Genomic DNA, 18,537 nt, shown 5'->3' with positions numbered 1-18,537 from the left:
TTTAATTAGATTTTTAGCATATGGGCATATAAGATTGTTTGAAATTAAGATGTTTAAATTTTATATGATTGGTTGAAGCTTGAGGATGAAGGTTTAAATATGTGAATATTAAATTGGGTTGAATTAAGAATATGTTAGCTGTTGGAAACTTATGGAATTGAGTAAAATTCTGGAATAAAATATTCATGGGTGACTAGAAAATTACAATTCATTTTGCAATAGCCTTATAATATTATTAAGGACAGCGATGCAAAATTTTAGAATTTTTAAAGCTTGTTTGAGTGGATTTTTAAAAAATGTCAATTATAAGGACTAAAACGTAATTTTTAAGATTTTGAGTATTGTCTTATTTGGAGGGCCCAGGAGGGGCCATGTGATATTGATGAGATGTTATTGGAAATTGAGAATTTAGAAGTGTTATTTGAGCCTTTTTGCAGGTTGGGTAGGTCCCAGGTATAGGGGAAACTCTGCCGGATTTCCGGCATTAATTAGGCTGTCTATTACCTCTTTAGAGTTTTATCTTAACTTAGTACTAATAAATTTATAATGTAATTATTAGGTGATCGAGGTCAGCTATTTTTCTGCATCCAACAGCCACAATAGTCATCGGTGTACTGTGAGTAAAATATTAATTTTAATTGTAATTTCACTATTATTATATGTTCAAGCATGTCCATGCATCACTTATATGCATATATCTATGTAGATAAACTTTAGGCACGATTTATGTTGCATTCATAACTGTGAAAGTGCCATGTATGTTGTTGTGGTAATTTGGAGCAGTGTGCATGCGTTGGCGTGCGTGTGATGTGGTGTGGACTATGGATAGGACGGGTAGTCACGGCTTGAGATCTTCGCTGGGACCTGATCCTTCGGGGGTAGTCACGGCTTGAGTTCTTCGCTGGGACCCCGATTTGGTTTATTAAGCGAAAGTCCGGCTTGAGTTCTTCACTGCACTGTGTTGGATTTAAGAGAGTCAGATAGGATCACTCCATATATTATGATTGATATTACTGGGTGTGTGAGTGCTCCAAATTACCTTTTTGATGTTATAATGTGAAATTATTGCTGGTGTTGCATTTCACTCTACATGGTGCATTAGCTTTAGATAGTTATAGAGATTATGGTTAAAATTGATATTTTACTCTCTGAGTCGAACGCTCACTCCTGTTCAATATTTTTTCAGGCCACAGGAGGAGTTATTTTACAGAGCAACCTGTTTTCTTCCTCGCAGGTTTAACGTCGATCATTTAATTGTTTTACTATCTTTTCTAAATTTAAAATCTAGAACTCCACATGTGTTAGTAATAGTGTGGACCTTGTTAGAAATTGTGTTAATTTAAATTTTTGAAATTAATAAATGAAGATTTGTACGGTACTTAAACAGTTTGTAAATGAGGTAACAGGGTTGAGCTGGGCTCCCCTGATTTTAGTTTCTGAAAATTTCTGGGTTAAGTTGGCTCAAAATATTATTATAACAGTTTAATTTAATTTATTTTATATGCATATTGGGCCTAAATTATGGGCCTGGTTATGGATTTGAGGAATAGTTAGGCTTACTACGGGCCTCGGGGGCTTTAAGCTGGCCCAGGTCCTAGTGCTGGTCCGGCCCATAGGTTGGGTCGTGACATTCAAATTCTTCAATTTCAAGTGCTTTAAGCTTAGGGTCTTTAACTTTAAGTTATTTTTTTTTTATGCAGGTTGATCTCTTTGTTCATGCTCAAAATCTTTAATATCTTTTGATGTCTCAATAAGATTTGTTTTCACCTTCACATTCTTTGTTTCTATTGAAGTACACAATTCCTGAACACCACTTCTTCTATATGCATCATTAGTAATAAGTGTTCTCTTAGAATTAAAGAGAACAAAATCATAATTGACTCTATTGTGGTTAACTCTTCCAGTTTGATTCAATTTGTGGTTTCTCTTCTCAACATTATGAACTCCTAATAAGTAGTGAATCTCTTGCAATTGTTACATAATTTTTGTTATAGAATTTTGATGCTCTTCAATTGCTCTCCAAATAGCTGGTAACTCCTGATCACCATCATGAGGTTGATTGCTACGACCACCACCAATATTAGCCATCATAATGAGGGTGAAATCCCTGCTTTGATACCACCTGATGTAGTATGTAGGGTATAAAGATTGTCACACGAACAAATCTCCAAAGAACAATAAAGGTTTAATCCAAAACCTCAAGAAGAAAGAGATAAAAATAAAGCAAAGAAGTTTATTAAAAACTGAAGAAATAAATAAAGTTACAAAATCTGAATACAATTGAGGTATTTATATGGTTTGATAATCCTAAACTAATTAGAATAAAATAATTATATCTTGGAGTTTTAGATAAACAATTATTATCTAAGAGTTTTTTATAAACATAAATACAATAGGAAATCTAGATAAAATAACTATCCCTAATTGAAATTGGATAACTAAAAACTTTTTCAAAAAAAAAAAAAAAAAAAAATATATATATATATATATATATATATATATATATATATATACATATATATATAAAAGCTCTGCATCAATAGTGCTGTAGGGAGGAGTCCATTCTCTATCCTGTATGCTAAGGTTCCTAATCATGCCTTAGACTTTGTAAAGCTTCCAAAGGTTCCAGGCTTGAGTATAGCTACTTGAAATCTTATATATATATATATATATATATATATATATATAAAAGCTCCGCATCAATATTGCTGTAGGGAGGAGTCCATTCTCTATCCTGTATGCTAAGGTTCCTAATCATGCCTTAGACTTTGTAAAGCTTCCAGGCTTGAGTATAGCTACTTGAAATCTTGTCAAACAAGTGCAATTGGTTCAAGAGGATGTGATGAAAAGGCTTGAGAAAGCTAATGCAAAGTACAAAGAAGCTGCAGATAGACATAGAAGATTCAAAGTATTTGAGATGGGAGATGAAGTCATGGTTTTAATGAGCAAAGCAAGGATTATTAGGGGACCCATAAAGATCACTAAGAAGGTTGATGACAATACATATGCTGTTGATCTTCCATATTGGATGGGGAACATTTCCAAGACCTTCAATGTGGCTGATTTGTACTCGTACCTACCTAATTCACTAGCAGAAATGTTAAAAATAACTACGAAAATTACCAACTACAGAATTTCGTTAGTAAATTACCGACGTTTTACCGATGAAAAAGAGAAATAAAATTTAAACTAATTTTTACTGACGAAATTACCGACTAATTAGTGACCAAAACTTTACCGACGATGTAATTTCGTAGGTAAAAGTGGTACCTAACATTAGCGGCAAAATTAGCGACCAAATAATAAAAATAACGACCAAACGTTTCATCGGTAATTACCAACGAAAAGTTTTTTGTAGGTAATATTAAGAAAAAAATAGAGAATAAAATTTCTAAAAAGCTAAAAAATTTTACCTACGAATTTTTTTCGTCGGTAATTACCAATGAAATGCTTTTTATAGGTAATATTAAGGAGAAATTAGAGAAAAAAAATCTAAAAAGCTTAAAAAAATTTTAGCTACGAATTTTATTCGTCGGTAATTATCAACGAAACGTTTTTCGTAGGTAATATTAAGGACAAAATAGAAAATAAATTTTTTTAAAAAAATACCTACGAAAAATTTGTCGTCAGTAATTACCAACAAAAAGCTTTTCGTAGGTAATATTAAGAAAAAGTAGAGAAGAAAATTTCTAAAGTACTAAAAAAAAAAATACTTACGAAAAATTTTTCATCAGTAATTACCAACGAAAAGCTTTTCGTAGGTAATATTAAGGAGAAAATAGGGAAAAAATTCTAAAAAATTGAAAAAATTTTACTTATGAAAACTTTTTCGTCGGTAATTACCAACGAAAAGCTTTTTGTGGGTAATATTTAGGAGAAAATAGAGAAAAAAATTCTAATAAACTAAAAAAATTTTACCTACAAAAACTATTTCGTCAGTAATTATCAACGAAAAGCTTTTCATAGGTATTATTTTGGAGAAAATAGAGAAAAAAATTTTAATAAACTAAAAAAATTTTACCTACGAAATCCATTTCGTCGGTAATTACCAATGAAATCCATTTCGTCGGTAATTACCAATGAAATCCATTTTGTAGGTAATATTAAGAAGAAAATAAGAAAAAAAAAATTTTAAAAGCTCAAAAAATGTTAGCTACGAATTGTTTTCGTCAGTAATTACCAACAAAACAGTTTTCGTACGTAATATTAAGGAGAAAATAAAGAAAAAAATTCTAAACAAATAAAAAAAATTTACCTATGAAAAGTATTTCGTCGGTAATTACCAACGAAATACTTTTCGTAGGTAATATTAAGAAGAAAATAGGAAAAAAAATTTTTTAAAAACTTAAAAAATTTTAGCTACGAATTGTTTTCGTCGGTAATTATTAACGAAACGGTTTTCATATGTAATATTAAGGAGAAAATAGAAAATAAAATTTTAAAAAAATACCTGCGAAAAATTTTTCATCGGTAATTACCAACGAAATATATTTAGTCGGTAAGTCATCGGTAAATCACAAAAAATGTGAAATTCCTACATCATTTGGGAATAGATTGGAGGGTAGTGAGTTTGTTTATAAAAGGAAAACTACTCTCCAACATAAAGCAATTGTGGCATAGTCACATATATGGGGCCTACTTTGGGCCCCACTAGTAATTTTTTTAAGTCAATTAAATCTTAAAAAATTATAAATTAAAATAATTAATATTTAATTTAAAAATTAAAAAAATTAAAAATTAATTTGAAAATTTTAAAATAAATTAAATTAAAATTAAATTAAATTTAAAAGTTAATTTAAATTAAAAAAATTAAAAATTAAATTAAATTAAAAAATATTAATAAAAATTAGCTACGAAAATTTATTTTCGTCGGTAATTACCAACAAAAAATTTTTTCGGTAAATAGTCGGTAATTTATAAGAGTAAAATCTCCTACGAAATTACCTATAAAAAAATTTAAATTTACCTACGAAATAATTTATCTGTAAATTTAAAGACAACATTTTTTTCGTCTGTAAAAATTACCTACGCTAGTATTTGTGGACGAAAAAATTTCATCGGTAATTCGTCGGTAATCACTAATTACCTATGAAATTTCAGTATATTTGGTCGGTAATTTTCGTAGATATTTTTTTAATTTCTTGTAGTGATTGTACACTTGAGTATCTAGAAACTAGCTTTAGGACAAGTCTTTTTTCAAGTGAGGTTGAATGATGTGAAGCATTTTTTTTATATATTTTATTTTATTTTGGAATAGTTCTTAATTATCTAATTTCAATTGGGGTTAGTTATTTTGTTTAGATTTCCTATTGTATTTATGCTTATCAAAAAGTCCTAGATAATAGTTGTTTATCTAAAACTCCTAGATAATAATTATTTTATTCTAATTGATATTACAACCACTAAAATAATACCATAAAACGAGTAATGAACAACCAAGTAAATAGGCAAGGAGCAGTCCGAGCCAGACGATGCCCGGACACTCAGATAAAAAGAGTTTGTAACACCCTTCACCCGACTACAGTGTAACCGAGCGAGGTGTGTTACATTCGTTGCCGGAGCACCTTAACTTATCTTAATTTATTTCTTTAAAAATTTTGTTCTCGTTATATTTAATATCGATTATTTTTCAATGGAGAAACCAACGGAGTTTTCCCAATTTTATTATTGTTTGACGTGTTTTACTATTCACCTATTTGAAAATTTCGATAATATTTTAAAATAAAAATATCATCAATTGTTCTCATAATTCACATCTCATTCATATATCTCAATTTCAAATTTATTTTCATGCATTTCCATTCCTGCACAATTTATATATATAAATTCTCAGGTTTCATTAATTTACATGATTTACAAACTGATTACATAAATTCATAATTTACATGATTTATATTTCAACATACAATTCATAGTTTACATTACAAATAATAACTAATTATAATGTACAAAATACATAATATAATCTATATGGGCCCTATTTACATGCATTGCTGAGGAGATGACAACCTTTGATACTCTGCAGATCAGAACTCCAAAATCTCTGTTTAGTATTCGCTGGGCTTTAACTTCAGTACCTGCGCGAGGAAACAAATCCATCGCGCTAAGCATTACTGCTTAGTGATGCAATAATATAACAAGAAATAATATATACAAATAAAAATAATTGGAGCATATTTCTATACTCAAGAATTTTACTGGGTTCATATGAAATTTGCCATACAATATATTTTTCATCATTTATGTTGCTCTCTAAAATATCTCCTGTCATAAGTTTGCTATAATCATTTATATAATGTACAAATAAATCTAAAATTTATACTTATACTTATATTCTTATGAAAGTCACATTTATATTGTTATTTAAGTTATAATTTGTCTACTAATCTTTTTATCACTTCCTTGATACTTTCTAAGTTGTTTACAATCATTTCGTAATATTTAAAATTTTTAGAACTAATTTAATTTATTTTAGATCATTCTAAGGAATAAATTTTTGGAGCTAATATAATTTATTTCAAAACTTCTTCTCATTTATTTACTTTCTAACATTTTTAATTGCTAATATTCGTAACTTATTTTAATAAATTAGACTGTCCAAGTAACCTAAGACAGGCTGACTAAACTGGATAACGACTCGTTGGCACTGGACACCGCAGTGCCTCGGGCCGTCATACCATGGGACGCAGAACGTCAACCACTTATGAAGTCAGTATGGCTAAAAAGTCATGATAACACATAATTGGGCATTAAGCCATGAGTGCGGGTATAAAAGCCATGAATACGGGCATAAAGCCATGAATATAAGCATAAAGACTTTCGCAGTACTGCTAAAATAATACTCTATTGCCATGCCAATCTATCCAATTTGACACACATGTCTAGGCAATACAAGGGCACATAATATCTTTAAATATTAATACATTGTGTTTTATGATTTCATTATTTCATGACAAATTCCATAATTTATATATTCATCATAATATTCATACTAATTTCAATTCACATTCATTTGGTTTCACATACCATTTACATTCATCATCTTTCCTTTCTCTCTTGATGGGAACCTAAATCCCAAATGACACTTTTATCTCATTTATACATTCAACAATTTATTCATGTCAAGTACATTTCATACTTCAAGTTGTATTGCTAATACATTATGAACTCCATTGGTGTGAGAGTATAAATCTCAATTACCTATTCCAAGTAATCTATGAACATTTCATGGATTCCAAATTTCATGCCTTAATTTCCTCTACCAATTTAGTTCTTACACTTTGTATCTTTGTATTACTATTCACATTACTATTCACTCAAATTATTGACTTTTTAATACATAATAAATTTGTTGAACCTAAGTTCACCAAGATACCACATTTTGCATTCTAAAGTTATTGGTATTGGTTGTCAATACCATTTCAAAGCTTAGTGTTGGATACTTTATAATTTTCAGATTTCAAGCACTAAGTTTACTATTCCATTGGTCATTTATACAGTAGGAATTTGATAAAATTATCTTCATGAAAGTTGTTCCTTATTGTGTCTAGTTATATTTCCTTTTTTGAATCACTCCATTTGGAATTTTGTAGCTCAAGTTATGGCCTAAAAACCATAACTAGCCAGATTACAAATTTTCTAGATTTTCTGGACAGAAATAAATCTATAGTGTTTTGTACACTGAATGTAGGTCAGTTTTTGAACATGTTATGGTCAAAATTTAGATTTGGTTTCTTCATGAAAGTTTTAGGTCTATGTCTCAGCTATCTGCTGGTAAAATTTCAGGTGAATTGGACCTTTCTATGCTGAGTTATAACCAAATGAATAAATACTATTCATTTGGTCATTTTGCCCAGGCAGAATTGCAAGTCACCCTGATTAGGGCAATTTTTAGGTCAACTTGGTTTGGTTTTCTGGGCAGGGTTTCTACACCAAAGTTGTGCCATTACGTATCTAGTTTCATGTCCAATTGGCCTTGCACCAATTAAACCTATACAACTCAAGTTATAGCTACCCAAACATGCTGGACTCACATCCAGACCTGCAGTGCACACTGGACAGCATACCTAACCTCAATTACCATGGCACAAATCACTTCATTTCCTAATCAAATACAGCCAAATGGTCACTAATTGACCATTAGGACTTCCATTCACCAAGTCATGAGCAAAACCCTAACTTCATGCCTCAAACCCTAGTTTTCAAATGTCCATTCATGCACATAGATCAATTAAACATACTAATTCATTATCACTCTACATATACACTTCAAACACCACTTCTAATCCACTTTAATCCATCAAAATAATCATAACTACTTTCCCCCATACAGCTGCCAAAATTTGTAGATGCCCAAACATGCACATATTTATTCAATTTTCTCAATTTCCTAGCATAAATAATGTTACTAGCATAAAATCTAAAGAAAAAGAGAAGAAATAGGCACTAACCCTTGTGTGAGCAGAATTTTTCCTCATCCAATCTTAAATTTTCCTTCACTTTTTTGGCTTTTCTTGGCAGCCAAACACTTCCTCAAGGTGTAAGAATAATTTTTTGTGAAGGGGCCTAAGGGTTTTGGGGTGAAAAACTTGGGAAAATCAAGCTTGCATGACCAGACAATGGTGGAAACCCTCTCCTCTCTCTCTCTACGTTTTGGCTGCCCAAAGGATGAAGATGGGAGTGCATATTGGTTTTTCATTTTGTTTCTTTTTAATTAGTTTGTCAAGTTGTGATTGGGTGGAGAGTGTTTAATGACATCATGTGATGTCATAATTCCTAATTTCTTTCATTTTTCTTTTCTTTTCTACTCATTTTCAATTAAATTTTTAGCAATATTTATTCACATTTTATGTCATAATAATTATTTACATAACTGGACAAGTCGGCCAAAAATCATCTCTGAAGACAAAATGACCAAAATGCCCTCCGTTTGGCTTAATAGACTAAACTTGTCTGTACCGATCGAAAAATTTTTCTAAACTTTTTCTTGGCATTCTAATGCCTTAGGAACCTCAATGACTCTTCTCTGGAGTCCCAAAAATTATTTCATGAATTTTTTTCCTGGGTTTAGGGCTTCTAGTTGTGAAGACCGCAACTTCCCATTGGGTTACCCATCGCTAGAGCACCGACTCATTTAACTTGGTTGTATTTTATTTCTAAAATTTTTCTTAAATTTTTCTTATTAATATTTGAGTTATTTATGACTCCTCACTATAGTCTAAATATTTTTCTAGACGTTCTAGCTGTCCGAACCAACACCGGTCACCAGAACGGTAGAATGTACAGAATTGCTACAGTGAGGATGTTACAATTCTTCCCCTTTAACAAAAATTTCGTCCTCGAAATTTACCCGGTGTAAATAGTCGAGGAGCTACTACCTCCTTATTTCTTTACCTTTCCGTGTTATCATACTTCACTTTCTCCTTAGTCTTAATCCTTTCCTCAAACAATTCTGTACTCATCCTTTTTCATCTTAAATACGGTCTCCTTCTCATCTCCATTTGCTATCTCATTGTCTCTTCACTCTCTTATTCCATACCTTAACCTAAAATAAATGGGAAATACAGATCTGCAATAGTGTCACCTCGACTTTTATGAATGCAATGCATAATATGCAGTCTATCTAGGTCTAGAAACGCCTAAATCGCGCTCTGATACCAATAAATGTAACACCCCTCACCCGACTACAGTGTAACCGAGCGAGGTGTGCTACATTTGGTGCCGGAGCACCCTAACTTATCTTACTTTATTTTTTTTCCTGGACTAAAACCCACCCGACCAGTTTTGGAAAAATGGCCATAACTTGGTCTGTGAAAATCCAAATGCAATGAAACCAATGGAAAAATTTTTATAAGACATAGGCCTACAATATTGGTCTTTTGGCCAAAACCCAGAACCCAAAGGAATTAGGTCAAATGCTTAAAAGAACTTAGTACATCCAAACCTAGAAATTTATCCAATTTCATCTGACCCCAGATTAGTGTTTATAGCATATCTTTCACTAGAAAACTCCATTTAGGATGAGCTATACCTTTTTAGAAACCTCAGACACAGGGATCTAACTTTGTTTTAGAAACCTTCCTCAAATTATGAATGTAAGAACCCTAAAAATCCACTTCCAGTCACCGACCTAAACTGGAACCCGGAATACACAGGGTACTGGAGTCTAGGCCAATTAAATTAGTATAATTAATTCTATAAAATTTGAAAAATTGTAATTAAAATTTTTGAATGACTATAAGACATAGGGCAACAAATTATATGAAGAACGCTAAGCCTAAAAGTAACTACAACATGTCCAATTAAATTGGAAAAAGGTAATGCCAAAATCTGCCTAATTAAAGAGACAAAATTAGGAAATAAACCAATTATGGTTATTTAGCCATAACTTGGGTTGTGTAGGTTCAATTGGTGCAAAGCCAATTAGACATGAAACTGGACATATAATGGCACAACTTTGATGAAGGAATCCTGTCCAGAAACTAAACTTAGGATACCCTAAAAATTGACCAAATCAGGGTAGCACCAATTCTGCCTAGGCAAAATGACTAAATGAACAGTGTTCATTCATTTAGTCATAACTCACTGTAGAAATGTCCAATTGACCTAAAATTTGTATCAATAGAAAGCTTAGACAATTTAGAACAACTTTCATAAAGAACACAAACTCAAATTCTAAACCTAACCAATTCAAATTTCTAGTCCAAGTTAGGACACCAAATCTGGTAGAACCAAATTGCCCAGAAATTTTGGGTACAGGTCAATCCGGCTCGTTATGGTAAAATGACCATAACTTGAGCTACAAAACTCCAAATGGAGTGATTCAAAAAGGGAATTAAGGAAGACACAATAAGGAACAACTTTAATAAAGGAAAGTTAGCTCAGTTTCCACTGTAAAATTGTCCAATGGAACAATAAACTTAGGTAATCAAAATTGAAAATTTAAAAATGCATCTAGGGGACTTTAAATTGCAATTGGCAATTAATACAAGTAAATGTAAAACTTAAAATGTGGGATCTTGGTGTAATTAGAATTAACATATCTATGAAGTATGAAAAGGTCAACATTTTGGTTGACTAGTAAGGTGAATAGTAATCAAAATGATTAGCAAATTAAGATGAAGACCTAGAACCAATTCTAAGCTTAAATGCTTAGAATTGTATGACAAATGTGGACTATGTATCCTAGTCAAAATTGTTAAAGGGAAATTAAGGTAATAAATTTAAAATCCATGAAAAGTTTATGGATTGCTTGAGACATGAAAAGTAAGTCACCTAATTGATGTGAATCGGTAGTTAGGGCTCATATGCCCATCACAAATAGAATTTATAAAATATTAGTAATTCAACTTGAAATCTAAAATTTGTAATTACATAAGTAGATTTTTGAATGTATAAATAAGAAAGGAAAAATGTTTTGAATACAATGGTACATGTGAATTATTGTTTTGAATTGTGATCAATATGAATGACATAATGAATAAATAAATGAATCATATTAATGTATGAATGAGACATTAGTTCTCATTATTGTAGAAACAAAAAGTACTTTGAGTACAATGGTATAAAAGGATAATTGATGCGAATTGTGATCATATAAATGATCAAATGAATGTATAAATTATAATTGAAATTATCATGAAATAATGAAGTTGTCGCAAGGTATTTTGCGGTCGCCTGGACAAAAGCTCTTCACCGAAGTGGGAAAAGTGAGGAGTCACCACTTTAATTTTGAGGGAAATTAAAGAAAACCATATGGGAAAATAAATTAGAAAGAAACCACTTCGAAAACAGATATTCTAGGTTCGGGGTCCGTATACGGGCGGGGAAGGTGTTAAGCACCCCGCCTCGTCCCTTGACGAGGGTAAATAGATTTAATGTTATGCTCTTTCATAAATTAAAAGAATAATTAGGGGGTTGGGATAGTGATGATGTTATTCTTTCGTGCAAAATAAAGGAATGTTTGATATTTCACTTATTTTGGGTTGCCCAAGAACACGAGTTCTTGAGATGGCCCTTTTGTGAATAGGTGTTTGAGTGAAGTCGTATTGTGTATTGGGGTTGTATTGCTTAGTTTGGATTTTTGTTAAGAGAGCTCGGGTTGTAAGTGGGAGATTTCGGATAAGAACTCTCCTCCGATCTCCATGTTTGATTTAAATGAGAATCAGGTAAGAACTCTGATGTGGTGACTTATCCGCAAGTATACGGGTCGTATCAAGTAATAGAGTGATAAGTAAAGTATCGTTCCCACGAGGAATTGTGTTTGAGTACTAGACTATGGTTATTTCGATTATTTAGACTAATGACAATTTGTAAGAACTAATTTTACTAAATGCAGCAATTTAAGTAGAAAATAAAGAAAACAGGTAATGGGTAATGTAAATAAAGTGCTAATCTAAGCAAAAATTAACTAAATTAATAATGGGTAAGCAAAAACAAAGACTAATTAATAGTAAAATTGATTCCAAAGTTGGGGTTTATGAATTAAGTCTATTGGGATTTGTCTTGGGTCATCCAATTTTAAAAGAAAATAGAGTTTGAAGGTGATTGATTCTAAAATCCTTTGATATCTTTTTCAAGCAAACCAAAGAGTATTTTAAGAAAACCAAACCTACTTTAAATGCGATATTTGATTAACTTAAAACCCATTAAGTTTTGTAATCAATCAATGAATCCTCTTAAAACCCTAGTTTATTTCTAAATCTAGGGGATTTCAAGTTCTAATCCTTGATTATCTATCAATGATTTTCACCTTTCGGTCCTTCAATCAAAGATTAAAAACTAGACCCAATGGGATCCAACATTAGGTAAGTCATAAAGCACACAAAGAAAAGAATCAAAACTCATATTTATATAAATCTAGATAAAACCCAATCCAAATCCACAAATAGATTCAAAATAGTGCGACCCAACTCTGAAATCTTAGAAAAACTATTATATCATGATAAAATTTACAAGAGGAAATGATAAAACTAGCAAAAGAAACATAAAAATAGACTAAGAAATAGAAAAACCCAGAGGAAGGAGAGCCCAAAACTCTGAAAAACTGGAGGTGGACTGGCAGCAGCTCTCCAGCAGAAATGGCGTGCTCCTTCTCCTTCTTATTCTTTCTTGCGTGTTTTTTTTTTCTTTTGTTTCTTTTCCGTTTCCCCTTCTTTCTTTCTTTCCCCCTTGCAAAAGCTAGGAAATGATGAATTTATATGGTCCCAAAAAGTTGCCCTAAAAGTAAATAAGAGCCAAGGAGTGGATAGGAAATGAGGTGTAAAATTATCCAACTCAGCAGCACTATTCACGTTCTGGGCAGTCTGCTTAGGGTTCGGCTTAACCCTAAGTAGCTTCTTAGCAAATTTTAGCCTCTGGTCGCACTGTCTGCTTAAGGTTAAGCAGACCTTCAGCAAATCTCGGCAGACTTAGAGTAGAATGGACTCTTCTGCTGGTGCTTGACTTGTGCTGCTCCTTAAGTATTGCCGCTTTACCCTAAGCATGACCTTAAGCAAAGTCTCAAGCAAATTTCGGCTAACTTGCTCTTTCAAAGCTTGATATCTTCAACTTTCCTCCATGCTTAAAGAATCCCAAATTTCTTCAAATCACTTCCTAATGCACTCATTGATCCTCGATTTGCCACAAAATCCTATCAAAAACAACAAAATTACAAAAATCAAATATAAAGTATCTAAAATTAACAAATAAACTAAAATAAAGCTAAAAACATAAAATATACTAAAATATAAGGGCAAAATGGATGCAAAACTATCCTAAAATGCTTATATGAAATGAGTGTAACAAACTCTCCCCCGATCTCTTAGAGTGTTCTGTTTAAAATTTTAATGAAGGATCTTCGATAAAAACTCTCCTCCGATCTCCGTGTTTTAATTTGAATGAGGATCGGGTAAGAACTCTCCCCCTGACCTCTTAAAGCGTTCGGTTTAAAATTTTAATGAAGGATCTCAGATAAGAACTCTCCTCCAATCTCCGTGTTTTAATTTGAATGAGGATCAGGTAAGAACTCTCCCCCAACCTCTTAAAGCATTCGGTTTCAGATTTTAATGAAGGATCTTAGATAAGAACTCTCCTCCGATCTCCATGTTTTAATTTGAATGAGGATCAAGTAAGAACTCTCCCCTGACCTCTTAAAGAGTTTGGTTTAAGATTTTAAATGGAGGATCTCGGATAAGAACTCTCCTCCAATCTCTATATTTTTATTTGAATGAGGATCGGGTAAGAACTCTCCCCTACCCTTTCAAAGTGTTCGTGATATAAGACCGAACTTTTCATTGATCTCGTATATGACTACTTTCTCCGAACTCTTTGGCTGGCTATATTCGGTCTCTTTCAATTACTAGTCTAGGGTCCAATCTTATCTCGATTCCCGCTCTATTATGCTATTTCCTAGACTCGTTTAGTAGCCGGACCTCATAACTTTTTCCCCTGATTCCCTATTCCTTCTTTGATTATTATTTTGTTCAAAAAAAAAAAACTTCCATGTTAAGATACTTCTACCAACATTTTATTAAATTACCTACAAGTTACCCGCAACCGGAACACCTATATTCGAAGGAAATAAAAACTAAGAACAAATAAATAACGTGAACAGATGAATGGAAAAAGTAAACTCAAGAGAATAACTATCGGCCTGAATAATCTACGTAGGGATTTTTAGTACAACTGAACTTAATGGAAATTTCGAGAATAAAAACGGAAAAAGTAAAACGCGAGCGTTCAGCAAAGTGACAGTCTAGACACTTACCTGTGTGAGGTCGAGGCTATCAAACTGACTTTGGAGATCACAAATATTGTAGAGTTGAAAGCTGGTGGTACAGGGACCAATGCTTACTTTGAGATTGCGAGAACCATGTTAAAATGCAATTGAGCCGAAGCGACGGAAACCGGGTCAAAATGAGATCAAGCTGAGAAAATAATATGCTGATGTTGGGGTGACGAAGACGAGACTGAACGAAAATGGTATAGCAGAGTGATGAACAGACTAAAAATGAAAGATTTTAGGGTTTGAAAACTCTTTCAATGGAGATACTTAAGAAAACTAGTTTCTCAATTTTCTGCAAGCTCAGAATGGCAAAGTAGCAAGACTGAATTAAATTTCAGAGCCTTTCCACTATAATCACCACCACCTTTTTTTTTTCTGTCCCTCTACAGTATTACATGCAGGTATTTATAGGAAACGGGTGCTCCTAATGAAGGGTCAGGATCTCTTCTGGGGAGACGGAAGGTTTGGATTTAAAAGGACATGATTCGATATCTGAGAATTGAAGAGAATCAAAATGGACGGTTGAGATCCTATTCAGAATATCTGTCCATTCTCTTTTTAATCCAACAGCTCAGGGTCTTTCCTGTGAAGACGGATCTGAAGGCCGGGAATAAAAGACGCCGGTCCTGTCGTTTGCTTTTTGATCCAAGGGTTCAGGGTTCGTCCTTACAAGTAAGATCAACGGTAGAGATTGAGATGTACAGGACTATCATAACTGTCTTTGCGTCTGTCAGCAATGTGGGAGATTCTGTAAATGAGGTGTGCGGTGAAGATTTGATCACGTCTATAACGCTTTAACTACCTCGGCTCTAATTATGAAGAAAGATATGGGAAGTTATTTTATCTTCTTAGTGCTTTCCGATCTCTCTGTTATGACTCTTTTCCGATCTCTCTCACATCGAGCCCTTCAACGATTCCCGATTTGAGATTGCCCAAATGATGAAATTTGATCTTTAAAAGTTCTCTCAATGATGTAATCCGATCTCTTGGGATCGCCCAAATGATGTAATCGGACCTTTTGGAAATGAAATGAAATTTTATCTGAAGGTTTATTTTTCCGATCTCTGATGTGTATATCCGATTTGGTTTCTAACTAAATCGTCCTTAGCTGATCTGTGACTCTGAACATTTGCCCAATCCGACAACCCTAGCCAACTGGTCTCATTTTATTTTATTTTGTGTTTTTGGAACTTTCCCGCGACGTGTCAGGAAAGCGGGCGAATTCCGCTAACTGATGCGTTGCTTGGGGCTCTGTGAGCATTGAATGCTCAAATAGGTATAAATAGGGGGAGGGTCCATCAGTTGCTCCCCTAAGTCACTTTTAGCACTCTACTAGTAACTTCAATCTTTTATTTTTTTTGTGAAAATGAGCAGCGCCGAGGGTCAGAGAACGGCGAGCCCCCCCTCCGTCCATATCTCATGGACATCGGACGAAGTTGAGGTGGTCAGGCCAAGTGAGCGACTTGAGCCTCCTACGACCTCTGCTTCAGCCCATGGTCGAGCGACCCATTCAAGATAGACATCTTCCCCAAGGAGAGAAAATCTTCCCGTGAATGAGTTGCAGTCAGTCCTTCAGGAAATCGATCTACAGTTCATTAGTCAAGAGTACAACCTTCGGACCGACTCTTAAGAGCTTATCAGATGCCATGGCGATCTTCGAGCCGATCACTTCTTTGAAGAAAATGATGCGATCATGGTGTATGAAGAGCAATTGAAAGCCGGGCTTTGGTTCCCCCTTGATGACTTCTTTAAGGACGTTATGAAGTTCCACCACGTATGTGTAGCCCAAGTGCATCCGAACTCATGGCGAATCCTGGTGGCTTTTAGAGGCTTATGCTGTCACACCTTACCCCTTTGCAAGGCATAACATGATCCCGTAGAATATCTAATGAACTACCGAACTTCACCTACCAATAACTCATTAAATACCCTACAAGGGATTGTAAAACAATTTTCTTACTTTTGATAAGTGGTGAGCATTTTCTAATAGGTATTAAAACATTTAATTAAAGTTCGAAACTAGTTAAAATTTTTGGCCCATTTTATTTTTCCGTAAATTTTATAAAAATTTTAACAGAGTTCTGTCTGTATTTTTAGAAAATAGTTTTTCAAATACCTATAAAAAGCACTTCCAATAATTTTTCTCAACCACTACTTCAATTTCATAATCAATCTCAACCAATTTCTCAAGTCTCAAAATTCAACAGTCAACATTTCTCAATTTTCAAAATTCAATAATCATTAAAATAATATCTATCAATCTCATTCAAATTAAAATAAAACATTTCCATTCATTAAAGACAAACAATCTATATATACATCATACTAAAATCTACATTGGAAAAATCCAAACTAAATTTTATTACAACTTTATACAAACTTTGTACAAACTGCTCAAGACCGAATTTACATGTCCATACATTTACGTACATTACATATATCAAAATAAATTTCTACAATCAAGGTATAAAATATACCCAATATAACTTCAGGATGAGTCGCTCGACAATCCTCAGCAGCTCACTCTGCTGCTCTTCTAGTCTCTAAATCTGTGACAGCAATAACAACTATCGCTGAGTACTAGGACTTAGTGGTGCACAACATACTAAAATAATCTTTATGCAGAATTTAAATCACATTTATTCAAAAATTGAACTGAGCATGCGAGTTAAACACAAAACATGAATTATGAGATTTTATTCCAAACAATTTCATTTCGAAGTATCAAACACATTTCATAAAACCCATAGTTAGATCATGCCATTCGAAACAAATATAATCTCAATAGCTAGAGGCTAAGGAGAAGTCACATCACAAGGCTAGCTAGCTCAAATATATGGATATCCATTCAAATCCTCTTCTACTGGCACACCTCAACACTTCTCTAGAGAAGGAATCAAAATTCGAAACTAATTACCCCCACTAGTCATGCTAGTGAGGTGTTCAAATATATGGTCATGACACTGTGGTTTCAAAACTTATCTTAACAATTTGCTAAACATTGTTATTTCAAATATACACAATAACTTTCACAATTTAAATCAAAACATCATAAATAATGTCACAAATAAACTTTCAACAATTCAAAGCAAAAGAAAAATACATATTTCATTCACTTTATCAATGAATTTTAAAGCATAGTGATGTTGTGCACAAACCTCAAGCGAGTCGCCTCTTGGCCTTGACTCGGTTCCTCGGGTTCTTTCCCAGTATTCTTTTCAACTGAAACACACAATTTTACAGTGTTTCAGTACCATAACTTAACATAAATCCAAAAATAAATTTAACTTCACTTTTACTTAGCTCTAATGTGCTAAACTCGATGTTCTTTAATTTTTTTGTATTTCGGGTTACTATTTACTACACTATTGAAGTCAAATTGTTGACTTTCTAAGGCTTGATAGGTATGAGAATTCCAACTTCACCCACATACCACATTTTGGTCACTAAATTTATTGGTTTTGGTTGTTTACTCAAATTATAAGTCTTTTAGGCAAATTTGAAAATTTTCAATTTTGGTGTCTAAGGTTGCACTGTTCCATTGGTCACTTTACTGTTAGAATTTGGCAAAACTTTCTTCATAGAAAATGTTCCTTATTGTCTTAAGTTTATTCTCCTTTTTGAATCACTCCAATTGGAGTTTTGTAGCTCAAGTTATAGCCATTTGAACAATGGCTGCCGGATTAGACTCAACCCAGAATTCTGGGCAATTTTTGGTTCTGGCAGTTTTAGGTCACCAAATTTGGGTGGCCAAATAACTTAGTTAATGGAAT

General features: G+C 33.0%; 1 long non-coding RNA gene across 1 annotated transcript; it reads left to right on the top strand.

The window, feature by feature from the left end:
- Window positions 1-334: 334 nt before the first annotated feature.
- On the top strand, window positions 335-1,504 carry LOC131173308 (uncharacterized). Its single transcript, XR_009143557.1, has 2 exons — window positions 335-616; window positions 1,187-1,504. It is a non-coding gene; the product is annotated as an uncharacterized LOC131173308 (long non-coding RNA).
- Window positions 1,505-18,537: the final 17,033 nt, after the last annotated feature.

The sequence above is a fragment of the Hevea brasiliensis genome, chromosome 14, assembly GCF_030052815.1.
Source record: "Hevea brasiliensis isolate MT/VB/25A 57/8 chromosome 14, ASM3005281v1, whole genome shotgun sequence".
NCBI lineage: Eukaryota > Viridiplantae > Streptophyta > Magnoliopsida > Malpighiales > Euphorbiaceae > Hevea > Hevea brasiliensis.
This window is presented reverse-complemented; position numbering and strand designations above follow the sequence as displayed.